This window comes from Dermochelys coriacea, chromosome 5, assembly GCF_009764565.3.
Source record: "Dermochelys coriacea isolate rDerCor1 chromosome 5, rDerCor1.pri.v4, whole genome shotgun sequence".
NCBI classification, from domain to species: Eukaryota; Metazoa; Chordata; order Testudines; family Dermochelyidae; genus Dermochelys; species Dermochelys coriacea.
Window position 1 is genome coordinate 26,086,323 of NC_050072.1, and position 23,226 is coordinate 26,109,548.

Here is a 23,226-nt window from a genome sequence, read left to right on the forward strand (position 1 = left end):
TTTCTTCTGCCTACACAATTCTTACTGAAGTTAGTGAGCCTATTGGATTCCCAAGGAATTCAGGATTGATTCCCAAGGCTGCCCTGCCACAAAAAGGTACCATGCCTCCCGGGTCTCCCTGATGCACAGATACTGTGCATCTGTTACTACATCTCTTTCAGTGTACACCTTACTCCCCACTACTGTAGCTTACCAACTCAGCTGTCTAGTGCATAGAAGTTGGAGCTATAGCCTTGCTTGTCTAGTCTCGCTGTTTCGTTTGAGACATCAGAGTTCCTCAGAGGAGAATGAAGTAAGAAATCCCTGTGTTCCCTAGAATGCAAGAACTACAATTCTACTTGGCCTTTGCACAGATGACACAAGGAGGGGGAAGAGTCGCTACACCCACCCCCTCGACTCTGACCCACATAAGTGCCAGGCAGAGTCTGGCCCCAAGTTAGCATTATGTGTGTGTCTCATGGAGTAGCATCAAACATTAATTTACAATATAAATACAAAAATATAATGACAAAAGATGCTCAAAGAACATAAGCCTGAATATAAAAATTAACATCAGTCTTAACATATGGACACAACAACATTACAAATTCAGATCTTATACTTACTTGGGTTGGGAATGTGCACCTGCTAGAAGTATGTGTGCCATATGTCTGTAGACTATGTTATGGAATAGTCAGCAGAGCAGCTTAACTGAAGTAACATACAGAATTAACATCATGAATGTAACCAGCTCTATTTTGCAAAAGGAAGAGTCTATGAAGATAGTCTTCTGGTATAACTAACTAACTAACTCACTCAAACACACACACCATGGTAATGAATGAAATTACAAGAACAAGGACCACTGTACCTGAATTAGACTCTCATGGTAATAGCCAAAAGATGGCAACATTTTGGAGGTGATAAGAGAAGACACTAAGCACAAAGCTGACATGAACAGAAACTAAGACAATCCTGTGCTTTAAGCAACAATACTTACAGAATCAGCAGCCAATATATATGGTGGAAGATATATAAGCTTTTATTAATCACAGACATGGTATGACCAATACCAGCTTCTTCAGTATATTAAGAAAGCACAATTATATTTCCCCTTTTCTTTAGCTGGTATCATAAAGTCTCCTTCCTATTAAATATTTTTTACACCAGACATTTAAGAGGGAGCATGGTCTTCATAGCAGGGGAAGAAGTGTCACCTTCTCTTTGTCCAGCCACTGTCCATCCTCTTTTATTGCTTTGCTTTTATGAAATCTTAGGTAAGAAAAAGTTAAAGCTTTAAGAAAAATGCTGATAGAGTCACAGCTCCCCGCTAACAAACAGTGCAGAATATCATATTCAATCATTTCTTTTACCCTCATAATCTTGTTCTTTATTTCCTTTCCCATCAGTGCTAATGATTCTACTATTTCTGTGGAAAGAAACAGGTTTCAGAGTAGCTCACGAAAGCTTATGCTCTAATAAATTTGTTAGTCTCTAAGGTGCCACAAGTACTCCTTTTCTTTTTGTGGAAAGAAAAGCTCTCTCTTTCAAGATCATCTTGCTTGATTCATCCAGCGATGTTGTAATTTAGTGTTTGGAACATCATCGTTTATCTCAATGGAAGCAAGTGGCCTGAACAATATCTCTTCTCTGTAAACAAATAGTTTGATAATAAGCAATGAGAGAAAATACTGGAAGGGCTGAGAATTCCATGGAATGTCAGTAAACTTGTATGGTCTATACTTTCCTTTCCATTTGTCTGTGCAGAGGGAAGGTCGTCAGTATCACCAACCCCAACTATCAAAAAACCATGAATACCCTCCCACCCAGGATCAGAAGATTCACTTAAAATCAGAAGATTTTAAAAAAATAAGATAGATTTGGGGTACTTTGCTGACTCATTTGAGACTTTAGGGTACATTCTAGTCATGATTTCAAGCTTTACCCTACAATCACGTGGGCTAGAAACTTACTTTTAAAAAAATGAAATCTGAAATTCTCATGTAATCACTTGACTTCAGGAGTTGGGGCTTTAAAAAATCAAATATCACGATAGTTGGCAACACTATCAAGTTATGTTGTGGGCAAAGAAGGGGCACATAGCAGCTCCACTGATTGTGCTTTCCTGATTCCATGGAGGCACCTGTATCCCAAATCCATAGGACCAGCTTCTGTAGGTTAAGAGTAGGCATGAGGGGGACAGAGGTCGGGCTCGGGGGAGGCTCTTGACTATTATGGAAATGCACCTCAAAGTCCCAGAAAACAGAGAGACCAGACAGGACAGCGGGCAGCACTGCAGTGACCAATTTTCCACAGGAGACGAGACTTAGGAGCAGAACTCAGTCAGCGTGGAGGGTCTGTATAAAGCTTGTACTAAATCTTTGGTTAAACGTTTTCTTTGGCTTGGTTGTTATATAAAAGTTATTTATTTTAGCCCAGGTTAAAGAACTTTTGATGAGTAAACCAACAGCTCTTTGTGTGGCTCTTTATGTATTTTGTAATCTCATTTAGCCTTGTTAGGTCAGGGAAGATTTCTCTGCTTTTATGGAGGATTGTGGATTTTACCTGTTGATTTACTCTGCTGGAAGAGTTCACACAGAGTTTTAAGTCATTGGGCCTTCTCCTGTTGTTAGAGAGCCACACAAAACCCCTATTTCTTTAAGGCTGGGAATTTCAAAGGGGTATAAGCGATCTCAGTAGCCACTGAAATCCCACTGAAATCCACTAAGAGTAGAACACTTAACTCAAATAGGCACCTTGGAAAACCCCAGCCTTTACTAGTGTGACTGAACAAGAAAAGTTTTGCACATGAATGTATTAAGATTAGGTATTTATTAACTGGTGTTTGCTTAACTAACTGTATCTACTACTGTTAGTTCATTGTGCTTTCACAGTCATTTGATGTACTGTGGGGTCAATAGACGTATATATTTATTGGTAATTCAATATTGTGAGCACAGGTTCCTGAGATTTATTCTTCCTGATAGTGCCTTAATGTTGAATCTATGGTAAAACTGCCTGTATCTCATTTTAAGGAATAGGAAAAGAGGTTACTGTGGTCATGAGAAAGAACTCACATAAAGACTATGCAATTTTGTCATGTAACGAATGTCTCCCTTCTAGCTCAGTAGCCCTCAATGTGCAATTCCTTCATGACCAAATCTCACCATCCATACAGAGCCCTTCTCTAGGCAAATCTCTCATTTCATTCAACAGGAGCATAGCCTGCATAAGCATTGACAGATTTGGCCCTCCGTAAATATTTTATAGATAAATATCTAAGCACAGAACTAGAAACAAGAAACCTTTGAATGAATCATCAGTGTTCCCATCTATAAAATGGGGATAATAATGTTTAGTTATCTAGCCTACAAAGGTGTTTAGGAATTAATTAAATTAAATTAAATATTTATACAGTGCTTTGAAGGTGCCAAGTAGCAAATAATCAAACATTTATAAAGTATTTATAGGAAATCTGCTCTAACTGCATGAATACATTTATTAAAATACATGTATTAAAAATGTTCTGGATATAACTTGACTTTGTTTCTCAGTACTGTTGTCTCCCCCCACCTTAATTTGGCGACTTGTGAGCATTTAGGGATGATCCAGTTCCCACTGAAGTCAGGGAAAAGACTTTAATTGATTTCAACAGCAGCTGCTCAGCAGTTATGGGGCGGAAAGCTATTTATTTAGGTACCTATTTTGTGAAACCATTTAAGAAACTCAGCTATAAAAAACTGCAGAAGTGCATCTGTTTATCTAGCAGCAATTCTTTTGTTCATCACATTCAAAAGATGAGAAATTAGGTTTTGTACACAGTTTGACTGCTTCTCGGACAGCAATTTTAACTTAGTGTGACTAACTTCACACTATTTAATCTATTTGTTTGATCCAATTATCTAATCTAGTTTATGTATCAACTCATCTATTTAAGTTCTCATACAGCACGCATGTATCTGAGCATTTCCCAAAATTATAGCATGTATTTAAGATTATAGTCCTCTCTGTTTTCCTCTCCCTGCAGCAGAGAGTAGATATTATGCACAAGTCTTATACAAGTAAGTGTAAGGCCTAATATGCTCTCTTGCTCACTCTCTTTCATTTCTAAACTTATTTAGGATACCTCAGTCCTCTCCTGAAATAGAACCCAATTTTGCAACTGTTGTGTACATAATAATCCTCATTCACCATAGTAGTTCCTTTGACTTCAGTTCAATTTTCATAGTAATTTCATAGTAATCAGAAAGAAAAGGAGTACTTGTGGCACCTTAGAGACTAACCAATTTATTAGAGCATAAGCTTTCGTGAGCTACAGCTCACTTCATCGGATGCATTTGGTGGAAAAAGCAGAGGAGAGATTTATATACACACACACACAGAGAACATGAAACAATGGGTTTATCATACACACTGTAAGGAGAGTGATCACTTAAGATAAGCCATCACCAGCAGCAGGGGAGGGAAAGGAGGAAAACCTTTCATGGTGACAAGCAAGGTAGGCTAATTCCAGCAGTTAACAAGAATATCAGAGGAACAGTGGGGGGTGGGGTGGGAGGGAGAAATACCATGGGGAAATAGTTTTACTTTGTGTAATGACTCATCCATTCCCAGTCTCTATTCAAGCCTAAGTTAATTGTATCCAATTTGCAAATTAATTCCAATTCAGCAGTCTCTCGTTGGAGTCTGTTTTTGAAGCTTTTTTGTTGAAGTATAGCTACTCTTAGGTCTGTGATCGAGTGACCAGAGAGACTGACAGATTGACAGAGCCAGAAGAGTACCCAGAAGTCACCTACTATAGGACAGGCCCAACAAAGAAAACAACAGAACGCCACTAGCCATCACCTTCAGCCCCCAACTAAAACCTCTCCAACGCATCATTAAGGATCTACAACCTATCCTGAAGGACGAGCCATCGCTCTCTCAGATCTTGGGAGACAGACCAGTCCTTGCTTACAGACAGCCCCCCAATCTGAAGCAAATACTCACCAGCAACCACACACCACACAACAGAACCACTAACCCAGGAACCTATCCTTGCAACAAAGCCCGTTGCCAACTCTGTCCACATATCTATTCAGGGGATACCATCATAGGGCCTAATCACATCAGCCACACTATCAGAGGCTCGTTCACCTGCGCATCTACCAATGTGATATATGCCATCATGTGCCAGCAATGCCCCTCTGCCATGTACATTGGCCAAACTGGACAGTCTCTACGTAAAAGAATGAATGGACACAAATCAGACGTCAAGAATTATAACATTCAAAAACCAGTTGGAGAACACTTCAATCTCTCTGGTCACTCGATCACAGACCTAAGAGTGGCTATACTTCAACAAAAAAGCTTCAAAAACAGACTCCAACGAGAGACTGCTGAATTGGAATTAATTTGCAAACTGGATACAATTAACTTAGGCTTGAATAGAGACTGGGAATGGATGAGTCATTACACAAAGTAAAACTATTTCCCCATGGTATTTCTCCCTCCCACCCCACCCCCCACTGTTCCTCTGATATTCTTGTAAACTGCTGGAATTAGCCTACCTTGCTTCAGAGTAGCAGCCGTGTTAGTCTGTATTCGCAAAAAGAAAAGGAGTACTTGTGGCACCTTAGAGACTAACAAATTTATTAGAGCATAAGCTTTCGTGAGCTACAGCTCACTTCATCGGATGCATTGTCACCATGAAAGGTTTTCCTCCTTTCCCCCCCCCTGCTGCTGGTGATGGCTTATCTTAAGTGATCACTCTCCTTACAGTGTGTATGATAAACCCATTGTTTCATGTTCTCTGTGTGTGTGTATATAAATCTCTCCTCTGTTTTTTCCACCAAATGCATCCGATGAAGTGAGCTGTAGCTCACGAAAGCTTATGCTCTAATAAATTTGTTAGTCTCTAAGGTGCCACAAGTACTCCTTTTCTTTTTGCGAATACAGACTAACACGGCTGCTACTCTGAAATAGTAATCAGAAAGAGCCAAGCAGAATTCCATTTTTTTATATCATAAATGTTCTCCTGCTAACTGCTCATTCTTCAAATGTAGATGCCTAAATGGCAACATAGAAATTGCTTCCAAACTCACTTTTTTCTGTTTCTTGTCTTATTTCGTTCAGGATGATTCACTGTTTCACAATAAGCAGCAGATTGCATAATTTTGGATACCTGATCTGTATGCACATGTTACTGAAGAGTCATCTTGAAACATGAAGGCTGTGCTACTTTATTATCTAGTGGTGAGAAATGGGGAGTGCTTCTGATCCTGTCCCTGACCCCATGCTTTACCTTGGGACCTAACTAATTAGTGTCTCTCTTCTCTCATCCATAGTAACAGCCCCACTTACAAAGTGCTTTGAGATCACATATGAAAGCTTCAAGGGAAAAGTAACACATTATTACTGTTGACCTGCTGATACACCATTGGAGGCACATACATATTAGAAGCAACAGATCATTTATGCTGCTTCAGACACTGAAATAATCTGGGTGTACATTTCTTTTGTGACTAAAAATCAGGGCCCAGCAGAATATTACCATGTATTCATCATGGACAGGGACTGTTATTATTGATTTACTTACTTACACCCAGAAGTTTCAAGCAAAATCAGAGATCCACTATCCTACATGCTATAAAAAACCCAAACCAGCCATACCTGCTCTCTACCCCAAAGAGCTTACAAACAAAAACTGCTATTTAAAGAGTCACTGAATAGTCTCTAATTAATCTCCCATTTCATCCAGCCACCTGAGATGCCTTGAGTATCTATCTTCCCTGATCAGGATGACTAGACAAGAATCCCTTCGTAGCACATCACTGCTGTCTGTAACCTGGACATGGGAAACCAGCACCATGGTTACAGCACATGTCAATAGTCAGGAATCAGAGCCCTGGATTAGAATGAGATGCCAAGCCAAACTCAGGAATCAGAGCCAAGGGTCAGGACCAGGTTACCTAGCACAAAACAAGTCAGGAGCAGAACTGAGAACAAAAAAGCCTTGTCACAACCATGAACAAATGATCTGAATAGCCACTGATCTGCTTCTGGGTTTAAAAGCTGGTCTGCTGACTCTTCTAACAAATTCAATGGCATAACGAATCAAGCAGCCTACTGAAGCCAGTTGCACTTGTTAGGTTTCCCAGAGACTACCTCTGCTGCAGGCCCTGCTGTCTGACACATTCTACTCCTTATTCATGTCACAGAAGACATTTTCGTCCAGAAGTTGATCATGAAGTATGTTTCCTTACCATGAGATAAGAAGATACTAATCAGGAAAAAATACAGAAAGCTTGAAATGATATTGGTCTCCTAAAAATTCTCAAAGGATATGAGCTCATATAAAAGAAAAAGATCCATGCATTACTCTGAAAAGAATATTATTTGTGGAGGAAAATTTGACAATCCATAATGTTTCAGAAGCATAAGATTTGTACCTGCCAGATTCAGTTGAATCTGTGCCGCTTGAAAGATGGTAGAGTTTTTCACAGCAATCAAGAAACCACAATTAATAATAATTATTTCTTTTTTCATTTTAATGTATTTTTTATTACAAAGGCAGAATAACTATAGTACATATGGATTTTTTTTTATGTGAGGCCAGGAATTCAATTGTGTAACAAGCTGATCATATTTGGGAAAGCAGTTAGCCTGAACTACCAGGGCAGATAGGCTGTGGGTAATAGTGTCAGATGTCCTAGTGTAGGTCCATATCAAAGGTTTGCAGGAACTCCTGTAACTGATTATGCGAACAGTAGAGTTGATCAAAGGAGCGATATGCTAATAAAACTGGTTACCTGATTGCTTGTGCTCCCGAGAGTAGAGCCCAGGATGTCTGACTGAGGTATTAGCCTATGGGAGCTTATTGTTGAAGTCAATTTGGTATCTCAAACATCAAAAGATAATTTAGCTATAACTGGAAAGTCAGTCAGCAAGCTGAAGCTGAGGGGCTGATCTCTATGTGAAATTGTAAAATGAGAGAAACAGACAGTGAATAGAAATTGTGTATGGTGAGATACATGGTCTCTTTCAAGAAAGGCTCGATGAAGCCTGAGTCTGAATGTCGAGAGGGGGAATGACTTAAGTATACTGGCCAAGACTTTCAAAATGTGAATGCCTGAAGTTAGCCTATGAGAGTTGTGAATGCTCAACACACTTGCAAATCCAGGTCACCTGTTTAGGGACCTAACTTTAGGAACCCATTTCAGAAAACCTGAGCTTCCATGTTAACCTGGGTAAACTATTATTTTCTTGGGTTTTTTTAACCTGTTGTGTGGTCTAATCCTGTATTTGCATTGTATCTTATAAATAAATCCTATAGTTATTAAAATGTGAGCAACTGGAAGAACTGTATGTAATTTAACCTCACCTAATCATTTTATGCTTTTTTAGTGCCTGACACTGTAATATCTCAATGCCCTCCACACAGGTTAAAAAATAAGAGTAATCTGAGAAGATCTTAGTTTCCAGTTCCCCAGTGACTTTTCTGCACAGGGTCTGATGCGGCAAGATGCTGAATGCTTTCTTTGTGGTGCTCAGCACCCTCAACTCCCATATGATTTAAACAGGAGTTCAGAATGCTCAGCACCTTTCAAGGTACTCAGTGCTAGGTTCAAGCACTAAGTGGGGCTTTCTCATTTATTTGTTCCCTAGGCTGCCATGATTCTTTGTTCTATCTACTGAAGTCTCCATCTGTCTACAGTGATTGTCTCTTTCAAAAGCTAAGAATACAAAGTAAATGTTTTCACAAACCGACAAGGCCATAATTTAAAGTGGAGAGGTCAGCTGATAATTGTATTTGCAGGTACATATAGTGTTTCCAGTGAGGTCGAACTGCATAATAGAGATGAGTCTAGTGGAGTACAAAGAAGAGATCAAGAAGAGAAGGTATTTGTGACACAGGCACAAGCATAATTCAACATACACACATTTTGTGTAGAAATTTATAATTTAAAAGACAGCATTTCATTCTGGGACTTGTTTCAGGGGCATAGTGTTCCAGCAGCCATCTTGGGAAAGGTAAGAAAGTGTTCATGGCTTCACAAATGGGATTAGTATCATCATCTAATGTGACCTGCTGCATAACACAGTCCATAGAACCTTACCCAATAATTTCTGCATCAAGCCCATAGTTGCTGGATAGCTATGATAGGGTTGCCAGGCGTCTGGTTTTTGACCGGAACACCCAGTGGAAAAGGGACCCCGGTGGCTCCGGTCAGCACCGTTGACCGGGTTGTTAAAAGTCCAGTTGGCAGCGCAGTGAGGCTAAGGCAGGCTCCCTGCCTTCCCTGGCTCCATGCAGCTCCTGGAAGTGGCCAGCATGTCCCTGTGGCCCCTAGGCACAGGAGCAGCCAAGAAAGCTCCACATGCTGCCCCCGCCTCGAGCACCAGCTCCGCAGCTCCCATTGGCCAATAACTGAAGCCAATGAGAAGTGCGGGGGCAGTGCGCAGAGCTGCCTGGCCAGGCCTCTGTCTAGGGGCCACAGGGACACACTGGCCTCTTCCAGAAGCTGCAAGAAGCCATGGCAGGCAAGGAGCCTGCTTTAGCCCTGCTGTGCTGCCAAGTGGGAGCTGTCTGAATTAAGTGCCACCCAGACAGAGCCCGCACCCCAATCCCCAGGTCGGAACCCCCTCCCGCAACCTAACTCCCTCCCAGACCCCACATCCCCATCCCCACCATAACCCCTGCCCCAGCCCTGAGGCCCCTCCCCCAAGCTCCTCCCCCAGTCCTGAGACCCCTTCTGTACCCAAACTCCCACCCAGAGCCCACACCCCACACTCCCTCCTGTACCCCAACCCCCTGTCTCAACCCTGGGCCCCCTCCCACACTCCAAACCCCTTGGCCCAGCCCGGAGCCCTCTCTTGTACCCCAAACCCCTCATCCCCAGCCTCACTCCAGAGCCCACCTCCCCCCCCATCATCTTCTTTTTCAAGATGGATTTGCAATCAAAACTGGACTATCATACTTGATGGACAAACTTTGGAAGAATTGCCATCAAAGGCCAAATTTTCAAAAATGATTTTGGGTACCTCAGTTTTTGGGCATGCAATCTGATGCATCTAAAATCTCAAGTGCTTGAGATGCTGAGCGCCTGCAGTTCCTTGTGATTATGAGCTCTTGACTTACAGCCTATCCTGAAAGGTGTTGACTATCAACTCTCACGTAAGTCAATGGGAGTTGAGGGCACTCAGCACACCACAGGAGTGCTCAGTGCCTTGCAGGATGGAGCCCATAATGCCTATCATTTTTTGTAATAATTCTGTTTTTTCTCTGCCTGAGCCTCTCAGGCACAGTGGTTCTAATGATCTTCAACCTGCCTAGAAATGTTTCCTATAACCACACCAAGCAAGCAAAGTGGTTATTTGTCAGTAATATACAAGATATTAAAGTTTCTAATTATGACACGACTAATACAAACATAGGTCTTATTGTTATACACTGTTAATTTGGCAAGACACTTCTGAAGACTGTTGTTTCAAAAAAGGGATTTCTGAACAAATACATGGAGCATGTAAACTGTATCCAAGGTCCAATCATCCACACCCACAACCTACTGTCAAATTGGGAGAGAAGTTCAGTCACCTGTGCTAATGGTGTTTGAATTGTGATTGAGGATTACAGCTGGCCTTTTAATTGTAGAGAGTGAGACCCTAAAGAGAGATATGACCCTGTGAGTTGACATTACTACATCAGAGGGCAAAGCATTGGTTACATTTGACAAAGCCAAATTCCAGGCTGTGGAATTGTTGCCTGGAATGGAGAAATGTAGTGGCTTTGGACAACAGCTAAACCTGAACATTCACCTCTCACAGACTTTGGCACACAGCTGTATAGCACATACCACAATGACAAGCAAAGGGTGTGAAACCTTTGATGAGGCAAACTATTCATGCCCTATCTTTAGCATGTTAATTAAACAGTCATGCCCATTAATGTGATTGAACTGATTGAAATGTGAAGCTTTGAAGAAACTGTCATGTCATGTTTCAGAGTAGCAGCCGTGTTAGTCTGTATTCGCAAAAAGAAAAGGAGGACTTGTGGCACCTTAGAGACTAAGAAATTTATTTGAGCATGAGCTTTCGTGAGCTACAGCTCACTTCATCGGATGCATTCAGTGGAAAATACAGTGGGGAGATTTATAAACACAGAGAACATGAAACATTAATTGCAAGTTGCTAATCATCACTTCAATAACCAGTCAGACCTACTGACATGGATCACCTGTTCCTCTTTTGCATGGTGCACTGGCAATGGCATAATACATTCTGGAGGACATTTAACTTCAAAACAGCTGCTCAATACCATGCTTAATGGGCCAGATTTTCAGCTGGCCTTAACCTGGCTGTAACTATGTGTGTGCAAATATTCCAAATGCACACACTTGCATGCTTATTTGATGTGTTTCTTTGCCTAATAAAAGAATTTGCAAGCACAAATATAGCATGCATGCATGCATATTTGTGCAGATGTGATTAGGGATCATGTTTTGAAAAAGTGTTGCACTGTGTCTATCACATTAATATTGACTAAAAGAACAAAATTGTGTTCTCTCTCTCTCTCTCTCTCTTTTCTCTAACTAGGTCTTATATGTCCGCACCATGTGAACACTCACCAAACAACAGAAATTTCTCTCTCTCTCTTTTCTCCTTCCCAGCCTGGAGGAGAAATTACTTGATTAATATATAGGCTTATTTATTTGTTGATACTTGCAAAAGTAGGTGTAGTATATGTATTTGTAGAATTTATGGGTATGTGTTTACTGCAGAGTTAACTCAGGTTATCTACACTCGAGTTACTTCTCTCCAGTTAGCCTAGCTTGAGTGAGAGTCAAGCTGCTGTGTCCAAACTGTCACTCTCTTGTATGTATCATACAGAGTAGTCATGTGAGCAGCTGGTGAGTTGTGCTAACTTGAGCTTTAGCCATTCACCCTGAATGGGCCAGTCAACTTTAGTTAAAGCGTCAATGGTTTTTGTGTGTGGACAGGACTCAACTTATAACTCAAGTTAATTTTGCAATGAAAATAGTTCTTCCTCACAGGATTTAAGTCAAATAAAGGTGCTTTTGCATTTAGAGTCCTATGTTCATTTCTATTTCTTTTTTCATAGTCTAGATCCAGATCCTGTGAAAATTCTCCTCCACTCATGAGCTTTCCCCTATTGGTTGACATTTTCATGGTTCCAGTGGAACATAGCTGTTGCAGGATGTCATGCTCCGAGCAGGAATAGCAACCACCCAAGTAATTAGGGCCAACCCTATGGAAGGTTTTGAATATCATGACAGAAACACTGAACTGAACTCTGTATTGAATGGGGAGCCAGTGTAAAGAGCAGAGTGATGTGTTCACAAAGACCTATGTTGTTAAGCAGCTGAGCTTTTATGTTATGTACCATTTGGAATTTTACATCCAGGAATGAACTCTGTGGTTTCATTCCTATATATAAGGGCTATATCTCCCCCTCCATATGAATGTGTATGGAAGAGAGGAAACTAATCAATGAATTATGCAGCTCTAAAACTGTTTGGAAGGCATAGTACCACTTTCACAGCAGGACTAGAAACAGTAGGGCGGGGCAGTCTGCAGCCTGAAAAAAGCTTTGAGAAGGGATCTACTGGAAACCCTCACATATGCTCTGCAGTATCTGTCCAGATGCATGCAAGGACTCTCATACTGTATTTTTCTTCTAAACATCCCAAGCACTGGTAACAGAGCCAGAGCCAGGGCCATGCTGCTCTTAGTTTCCAGGCCACAGCTGTGCTCTGTGTCACAGAGTACAGCAAAAAGAAAAGGAGAACTTGTGGCACCTTAGAGACTAAGAAATTTATTTGAGCATAAGCTTTTGTGAGCTACAGCTTACCACGAAAGCTTATGCTCAAATAAATTTGTTAGTCTCTAAGGTGCCACAAGTCCTCCTTTTCTTTTTGCAGATACAGACTAACACAGCTACTACTCTGAAAAGAGTGCAGCAAGGAACTTAATTCTGTTCCATACAGTATGCAACTCTTTTAACATGGTATTTGTGCCATGTAGCCACAGAACTATGCCACATGGAGTAGCTATTTCCTGACCTCACCCCTTGCTGCCTGGCCAAAGTCCTTTCCCTATGTGTCCAGACTGCCCCAGAGGGCCTGATACCATTTATGAAGAGGGCAGAGAGAGGGTGAATCATATGATGATCCCACCTTTCTGCTCCACATAGGGAAATGGGTATTGGTGCTAACAAGGGCTGTTGATGTGGCAAAGTGATGCGAGGTCAGTCATTTGGAGCTACAGGGCTTGATAAAAAAAATACAGTCTTATTTTTAAGCCTCTTGGGTGACTTTGTACTTTTCTGAGCTGTTTCACATGTGAATTCTCTAATGGAAGCCTTGTGGACTTGGAAAGCTTATTCTGGTTACAAGTATACAGGGTGACAGGTAAATGATTACTTTTCCTCTATCACCACCTCTGAGCTGGGGATTTTCCACTACGGTGTCATTGCTTAGGGAAAGTTTTAAAATGGCAGCAGAATCGCAAACTGTCTGATTCTAGTGCTGATATAGTGGTGCTTGATTTGCTTGACTAAGGAAGCTACTGGCAAAAAAAAAAAAAAATACAGTTGGCAATTTGCTTGTCTCCCTGCATATTTTGGCTCCATATCAATGTTTTAAAGTTTTTTCCAGACGTGTGCAGAATAATCTGAACAGCTGTCATGTGACCAAATGTGAATGTGATGAGAACATTTTACATATACAGTGCGATGCCACAACTTAGTGTGATATGTTATAAATAAATATCAGTTAATGCTACTAATAAAAACTAATCTCATTTAAGAATAAAGCAGTATTTGATTTTTCACTCACACTGTATTAATATTTTATCCTGATATAGGGATCTTATCTAGCAAACCCTTACATGAATAGTTCCAACATTAGGATTGGAGGAAGGACTACTGGCATGAGTAAGTAGATTCAGAGTTCGGCCCCTAATTATCATAAAATATATACTATATATGAACTATTAATATCACAACCAGGCCTCAGGAGTTGATGTTCTCACGAAAAGCTAAATTGATGTAACTTACACATACTGCTTGCCTCATAAATTACACCTATTTAAACTTCCTTAGATTCACCTCTAAATTTGGCCTTGTAATCCATACAGCTTGAAATAAAACTGCAAAAGAGACGTGTGCCTCACCTGTAATTTGTTTACTGTTACAGAAAGATAACATTAGTGACAGTAAGAGAAAGTAATGAAACCTAACAGTTTTCATTAACTAAAAACTTCAGTATATGAAGAAGAATCATTGTCATGAGAAAATGTGTGTGTTGAGTCATTGAAGGACATACCAGACTGTATCTCTTTAAATCCATGTAGTTTTCCTATAAATTCCACTTACTTTCTACTGCAAGGTACAGGGAAGACTGAAATGGTATGCAGTGTTCATTTATCTGCCTACGTTTTCAAAAGAGCATTTCCCAAAGGCATTGCAGTGTTTTCAGCTTCAGTGTTGCTCCATTGGAGTCAATTTACACTAGCTGATGATCTGGCACATGATGTGTTATAAAACTTTGCAGGTGTGGAAAATTTGCTTTATTTTCTTAGGGCCATGTCTTGCCATCATGCCACATGTGGAACTCCCACAAAAGCTAATGAGATTTCTGCATAACAACTGATAGCAAGATAGAATCCAAAATCTGTAATAACTATGCAAGAATTTTATAGGTAGTAATACATATCCATATATGTTTTTGCACATTTTATTTACATAAATCTATTGTGCATTTATTTTCTACTTAGATTTTTAAAGATCACGTTTTTATTTGTTCATTTTCTGAAAGTCTTCTGTTTTTAATTTTTTATTCTATTTTTTTTAATTGGCACTCAGTCTGTGTTTTTAACGTGTAGGTCTCAAAGTACTTTACACAGGTAAGCAAGAATTATTATGCTCCATTTACATATGAAGAAATGGAAGCACAGAGAAGTTTAGACCAACATTTTCAAATGTATGTGCTTCAAGGTGAAATCTTTAACTTAAAGATAGAACCTATATCTAGTTGTCTGATTTTAAGAGGTGCTGTGCACCAGCACCTCCCACTGAAGTTAATATAAATTTAAGAATCTAATTGTAGGAGCCCAAGTTTTTAAAAAAAGAAAAGGAGTACTTGTGGCATCTTAGAGACTAACAAATTTATTTGAGCATAAGCTTTCGTGAGCTACAGCTCACTTCATCTGATGCATTTGGTGGAAAATACAGTGGGGAGATTTATATACACACACAGAGAACATGAAACAATGGGTTTTATCATACACACTGTAAGGGGAGTGATCACTTAAGATGAGCCATCACCAGCAGCAGGGGTGGGAAAGGAGGAAAACCTTTCATGGTGACAAGCAAGATAGGTTATTTCCAGCAGTTAACAAGAACATCTGAGGACCAGTGGGGGGTGGGATGAGGGGGAGAAATAACATGGGGAAATAGTTTTACTTTGTGTAATGACTCATCCATTCCCAGTCTCTATTCAAGCCTAAATTAATTGTATCCAGTTTGCAAATTAATTCCAATTCAGCAGTCTCTCGTTGGAGTCTGTTTTTGAAGTTTTTTTGTTGAAGGATAGCCACCCTCAGGTCTGTAATCGAGTGACCGGAGAGATTGAAGTGTTCTCCGACTTTTTGAATGTTATAATTCTTGACGTCTGATTTGTGTCCGTTTATTCTTTTACGTAGAGACTGTCCAGTTTGACCAATGTACATGGCAGAGGGGCATTGCTGGCACATGATGGCATATATCACATATATCACATTGGTAGATGCGCAGGTGAACGAGCCTCTGATAGTGTGGCTGATGTGATTAGGCCCTATGATGGTGTCCCCTGAATAGAAACTTCAAAAACAGACTCCAATGAGAGACTGCTGAATTGGAATTAATTTGCAAACTGGATACTGTATTTTCCACCAAATGCATCCGATGAAGTGAGCTGTAGCTCACGAAAGCTTATGCTCAAATAAATTTGTTAGTCTATAAGGTGCTACAAGTACTCCTTTTCTTTTTGCGAATACAGACTAACACGGCTGCTACTCTGAAACAAGTTTTTAAAAATGCCCAGTATCACAGAGTAAGTCAATAGTAGAATCAAGAATACAATTTCCATCTCATGACTATCAATCTAGTGCTTTATGACTTGACTACACTTCCTCCCTTTATAGGCCTTTCTGTGAAGCCATCATCCCTGTCTCCTAGAATTGACAGAAAATGAACAAAAATTTCTCTTGCAGCTGCAAAACTAAAAGAAAACAAATATACTGCCTTGTTCACCTTAGAAAACTATTTCTTACTTTTTAAAATATACCTATTACTAAAGAAAAAAGTTATAGATGATGTAAGGAGAGGCCGAGGGAACTGGGGTTATTTAGTCTGCAGAAGAGAAGAGTGAGGTTAGCAGCCTTCAACTACCTGAAGGGGGGTTCCAAAGAGGATGGAACTAGGCTGTTCTCAGTAGTGGCAGATGACAGAACAAGGAGCAATGGTCTCAAGTTGAAGTGGGGGAGGTTTAGATTGGATATTATGAAACACTATTTCACTAGGAGGGTGGTGAAGCACTGGAATGGGTTACCTATGGAGGTGGATGGAATCTCCATCCTTAGAGGTTTTGAAGGCATGGCTTGACAAAGCCTTGGCTGGGATGATTTAGTTGGTGTTGGGCCTACTTTGAGCAGGAGATTGGACTAGATGACCTGTGAGGTCTCTTCCAACCCTAACATTCTATGATTCTATGATCTTCTGAAGTTTGCTAGGGGATTCACAATGGGTTTGTTATATTTTTACCTCCACCTTGTTTCTCTAAGAGGTTCAAAATAAATTACTCATATACTCCTTTGTGTCAATTTGCTCTCATTAAGCCATATTGTGCCATAAGTTTTTAGATTAAAACTCCTCTTTGAAATCAATGGTGAGTTTTGCCTAACTGTTGATGGCACAGTATGGACCAAGGTGCTCCATTTGATCCTGAGCTGTTTGTTGTATTGGATATTCAAAACACAAAATTCAAGCTGTGTTTGTGAATTCTGATTGGACACATAGATCTCATACTATTATTTCTGTTCCCTGATTGGATGAATGTAGAGTCAAGTTTTTCAATGTTCACAGAGCCATCGTGATAAACCCATCCACCTATAATCATAGTTCAATCTATAAGGAAGATATAATCTGCATTCATGCCTGTGTATAGTTTCAAATGTGTTATTCCCATCAAGCATTGTATTAAAATGAACATTTGGTCTGTGAAAAATTCTGCATTTTCAGTTAGGGGGATTTTGTACAACTCTTTTTTTGTCGTGGTTCATCCGTTGAGGTTTGCTTTGACTTTGGGGGTTGAAGTACATTTTATTAAGATGCTACGTTGCTCAAGGATTTTTCTATACATAAGGTGCCATTCATAACCCCAAAAGAAACTCAATTAACAAGGACACTGGTATATGTCACAAAACCTTTTTCATCTGTGTTAAAGTTAACTGTTTAGGTCTTGTTGCTGATGAACTATCTCTTTCTATAGAATTAATAAAAGACATCTAGAAAGCATTTCTTTGACCTTTCAAAGATAAGCACTTTGACCTTTCATTTATTAAATAGTTTTTTCCATTGGAAGAATTTCCCTAATACAACTGAAACAATACATTTATGTCACAGACACAGTGTCTCCACCTCATGACTGCATAACACTGCAGGATGGCTGTCAAACAGTAAGTGATTGGTTCATAGTTTTCATTCTTTACAATTTGTCCTTTGTGCTCTGATGTCCAAAAACACCCATGCACCAAGGGATCCAATAGTAGTTGTGCATCATATATCCTCTCTGTCTCTGTCATTTAGAACAACAGTGCTACTTTTGATTGTTTATTTTTGCATGAGGGTAAAAGTCCCATCCAGACTGAAACACGACACATTTGAGTTCAGCCTGGGAGTAAATTTCTCTGTCTTTCCCAGCCAAATCTAAAAAAAAATATCTGATTTAACTGCCTGTTTCTCTCATCTGAAAACAAACCAAAGTCACTCAAGATGAGGTGGAAAATGAGCCAATGATCAAAGTCAGGGAAAGAGGAGAAAAGAGACTTAGGGACAGTTGATAGAGCCACATGTGGGGGACAGATGGGAGAAGAGCCAGATAGAGTAGACTTCAGAGGGGGTGAAGGAGTAGGAAGAGGAGGAGGCTGGAAACAGCAACAAGGAATGAAGAGGCAGCTACCAAATTGTGGGAAATGAGACAAGGAGAAGACAATGACAAATGTAAAGTCAAAGTCTTGTGGCTTCAACAAGTCTAAGGAGATCAACGGAGTGGGAGATAAAAGGTTGTGGATCAGGGTTGAGTCTTTAGGAGCTGCAGCAGAGGGAGCAGAGGAAATGAAACAGAGTAGGGGATAGCAAAAAAGTTGGCAAGAGTAAATCCTGAAATAAGAATAACACTGCTTCTGCTGTATGGCCTCCTTGTGAGCAGCATCCTGGAGAAGCTGGGTATCAACCTCATCTGCCTGCAGCTGAACATAGCAGACAATGGAGCCCTGGATAAAGCAGTTCTTGACAGACAGCATGTGGGGTACTTCTCCAGGTTAGTCACTCCAATGTCAGCGTGATATTCAAGTACTGATCCACAGAATGGAGTGCCTTGTATGTGTACAACAACTAGATACCTGTGACTGGCCTGTGCCAACTGAGTTGGGCTCGCAGAACTCAGGCTGTGAGACTGTTTAATTGCTGTATAGACTTCCAGGCTCAATCTGGAGCCCTAGGTGTTGGACTCTCCTACCCCATGAGCCTGAATCGACTGGCATAAGTTGCAGTTGCAGATTTTTCTTTGCTGCATAGACATACCCACAGATACTCAAATCATCCTTTAGTTCTACTACCACATCCTTTCCAACCAAGGATTTGAAGAAAGTATCCCACCAGCTGGAAGTGGGGAGCTGCATGGGGGAACCCTGAGAAAGGAAGAATGTGTGGGCTGGGAGAGCACAGAAGAGGAGAGGATGGATGTAAAGATGAGCCTAAATTGGGATATATGGCTGGAGGCAAGAAGAAGAAGATGGAGATGAGTTGAGGATTTCTGATGGTAGGAAAGGGGTGTAGTTCTATATTTACATTTATAAACACAGAATGGCTTTTTATAAAGCTTCTTATTTACTGACATTTTTGTTAGAAAGAAAAAGTGCAATAATGTAATTCCCATCCATGAAAAACAATCAGTATTTGGTATTTGTATGACTAATATTTTCCATAACAAGTATGGAACAATTCTGAATGACAATTAGAATTTACTAAGGAATGGCACTAGTTAAAAATGAAGCAGGTGACCCAATTAACTAACTCCTCCTCAACTGCCTGAAATTTTGCACACTTGATTTTATTCCAGAGTAGAGCTTTTCTGGGAAGCAAAGTAAAAATAAGAAAAAGAGCTTTTATATTATAATGTTTTGAAAATGTACCTTTTAAAATATTTTTAACTTGTTTTGGCTCATCATATCTAAAAAATGGTTTGGCCTAGAAACACCACATTTGTTTTGCTTTCATGGCCTTGCTGAGGAGAAGTGTCTTTTAGTTCTTCTGCAGGAGAGACGTCTTGCTTTGTTTTGATACATAAGGTGTGTGAGAGCAGGGCTGCCATGAACCTTATATGCCAGCCCATTCAAAAAATTTTGGCACTCATTAAAAAGCAGGCAAATTCCTACACAACATATTTTGCTAAAAAAAGAATTAAGAATGAAAATGTGTTTCAGTGGAGTCCAGCTATACTCAACTTTCTTTAAAAAAATCCTACACCTTTCAAAAAACCTTAGACTGTCTAGAAATGAATGGCTAAGGGATTCCTGTAAGCCTTCACTGTCCAGTGTCACCCAACCTGATTTACACTGCCCATTCAATGTTAATCTTGCAAATATACACAAAAGTCAAAATAACAAATTGCTAGAAGATGATAAAATTCCATTTTCTATTCAAGAGATCAATTTCCAGTAATCTCCTTCTGCATCTATTTTTTCAAATGTTAAGGACACAGTTAAGGTTGGGTGGGCAATGTAAATTGGGGATAATAGTGACCAAGGAAGATTTATGTAGCGGTGCGGAACTGACTGAATTCCGTAACTGGTCAATGTTACTGGCCCACTCTAATTTGGGGGATTCTTTTTAAAACATGCAGTTTTTATAAAGAGCATAATATTGCTGGACTTCACTGAAACACACTTAAAAATTATTTTTATTTGTTTAGGAATAATATATTAAATGCAAAACATTATCTTGTACAATTTCCCTTCACAGGGCCTAGTTCAAAGCCGACTGTGTCTTTCTATTTGCTTCATTGGGATTTAGATCATGCTCAGAGGCAAGAATTATCCTGCAAATCATGGGATTAAACAAGCTGCTGGACCACTTCTAAGAAGGATTGAGACAAAACATCAGAGTACAATAACAATTTCATCAAATATTCCATTTCAACTGAGACAATTAAAAAAAGATTGTCTCTGACTCCAATTGATATACATTTTATTTGCTATTGTTAGTATTCAGAATAAATATCCTTCTTTAGAATGAGTGAGTTCTATTGGAATGTCTCCCAAAATGTAATTATAAGGCTTTTGATTAGAACATAGGGACACTGAAATTGCCATACTGGATCAGATATAGCTTCATCTAGTCCAGTATCTTGACTCACAGTGCCAAGAACCAGATGTTTCAGGAAAAGTGCAAGAAAACACAAGGTGGACAGTTATGGAATGATATCTTTACAGATATCTTTGAGCTGGAGGATGTCTTCTGTCATGCAGCACAAGGGTTCATATGCCTTCTAATATATTTCAATCTTATCTAATGCAACTGTGGATGTTATCACTATTGCACTATACATATCAATGCCTAATTCTTGGTTGAATCCCACCAAACCCTTGGTCCACAAAACATCTAGTGCCCAGGGTTTCCACCAGCTACATATGCATTCTTTTTATTGGTATTAAATGATACTTGAAATGTATTTGCTCTGATTTAGGATTTAATACAACCCCAACATTAGATGCAACCAAAAGATGTGTAGTTGGTTTACTATTTGCCCATATCCTCTCTAAGAGAGTTATGAGCATTCTGGTTATTGTACATTCAATATAGGCTATAATAGGAAAATGGAGTATAGGAAAATGGGCTATAATTTCCCATAGACATAGAGGATATAGTAGCATATGAATTGAACATTAGTCTGATTAAGTCTCATTTGGGATATTTGTATTGATTTCTTAATATTCAACAATTTCTCCATTGTACTGCAATGCAGATTCTAGTCCCCTGGAGTCTAGCAAATGCAACACAGCAGCTCCTTTAAGCAGCCTCAATAATAATTTAGTAACATAACTCAGCAGTAGTAGAAGTTCCTTCAGTTTTCATAGCAAAGGTCCCCAAACATGAACACTGGATAGAATAACTGTGTGAAAAAACTGTCCTTCTGTTGGAAAGAGGAAGAGAAGAGAAAACTCAAGTCTAGTGGCAGACTTCAAGTTAGTAATATATCTTTAATATATCTGTTTGTAAAGTAATCTGATGTCATGGTGTAAAAACTTGTACAGATAGAATCATAGAATCATCGAATATCAGGGTTGGAAGGGACCTCAGGAGGTCCTCAAAGCAGGACCAATGGCCAACTAAATCTTCCCAGCCAAGGCTTTGTCAAGCCTGACCTTAAAAACCTCTAAGGAAGGAGATTCCACCATCTCCCTAGGTAACCCATTCCAGTGCGTCACCACCCTCCTAGTGAAAAAGTTTTTCCTAATATCCAACCTAAACCGCCCCCACTGCAACTTGAGACCATTGCTCCTTGTTCTGTCATCTGCTACCACTCAGAACAGTCTACATTCATCCTCTTTGGAACCCCTTTTCAGGTAGTTGAAAGCAGCTATCAAATCCCCCCCCCCCATTCTTCTCTTCTGCAGACTAAATAATCCCAGTTCCCTCAGCCTCTCCTCATAAGTCAAGTGTTCCAGCCCCCAATCATTTTTGTTGTCCTCCGCTGGACTCTTTCCAATTTTTCAACATCATTCTTGTAGTTTGGGGCCCAAAACTGGACACAATACTCCAGATGAGGCCTCATCAATGCCGAATAGAGGGGAATGATCACATCCCTCAATCTGCTGGCAATACTCTTATTTATACAGCCCAAAATGCCTTAAGCCTTCTTGGCAACAAGGGCACACTTTTGACTCATATCAAGCTTCTCGTTCACTGTAACCCCTAGGTCCTTTTCTGCAGAACTGCCGCCTAGCCGCTCAGTCCCTAGTTTGTAGCAGTGCATGGGATTCTTCCCTCCTAAGTGCAGGACTCTGCACTTGTCCTTGTTGAACCTCATCAGATTTCTTTTGGCCCAATCCTCTAATTTGTCTAGGTCCCTCTGTATCCTATCCCTACCCTCCAGCGTATCTACCACTTCTCCCAGTTTAGTATCATCTGCAAACTTCCTGAGGGTGCAATCCACGCCATCCTCCAGATCATTAATGAAGATATTGAACAAAACTGGCCCCAGGACCAATCCTCAGGGCACTCCGCTTGATACCAGATGCCAACTAGACATGGAGAAATTGTTCCCTAACCGTTGAGCCCGATAATCTAGCCAGCTTTCTATCCACCTTATAGTCCATTCATCCAGCCCATACTTCTTTAACTTGCTGGCAAGAATACTGTGGGAGACCATATCAAAAGCTTTTCTAACACAAGAATAAGAAATAACACATCCACTACTTTCCCCTCATCCACAGATCCAGTTATCTCATCAGAAGGCAATTAGGTTAGTCAGGCATGACTTGCCCTTGGTGAATCCTGATCTGACTGTTCCTGCTGACTGTTCCTGATCACTTTCCTCTCCTCTAAGTACTTCAGAATTGATTCCTTGAGGACCTACTCCATGATTTTTCCAGGGACTGAGGTGAGGCTGATTGGCCTTGGATCCTACTTCTTCCCTTTTTGAAAGATGAGCACTACATTAGCCTTTTTCCAGTCATCCGGGACCTCCCCCAATCACCATGAGTTTTCAAAGATAATGGCCAATGGCTCTGCAATCACATCCATGAACTCCTTTAGCATCCTTGGATACAGTGCATCCGGCCCCATGGACTTGTGCTCGACCAGCTTTTCTAAATAGTCCTGAACCACTTATTTCTCCACAGAGGGATGGTCACCGCCTCCCCAGACTGTGCTGTCCAGTGCAGTAGTCTGGGAGCTGACCTTGTTCATGAAGACAGAGGCAAAAA

General features: G+C 40.2%; 1 pseudogene; it reads right to left on the bottom strand.

The window, feature by feature from the left end:
* Nucleotides 1-16,129: 16,129 nt before the first annotated feature.
* Nucleotides 16,130-18,918, bottom strand: LOC119855726 (annotated as a pseudogene).
* Nucleotides 18,919-23,226: the final 4,308 nt, after the last annotated feature.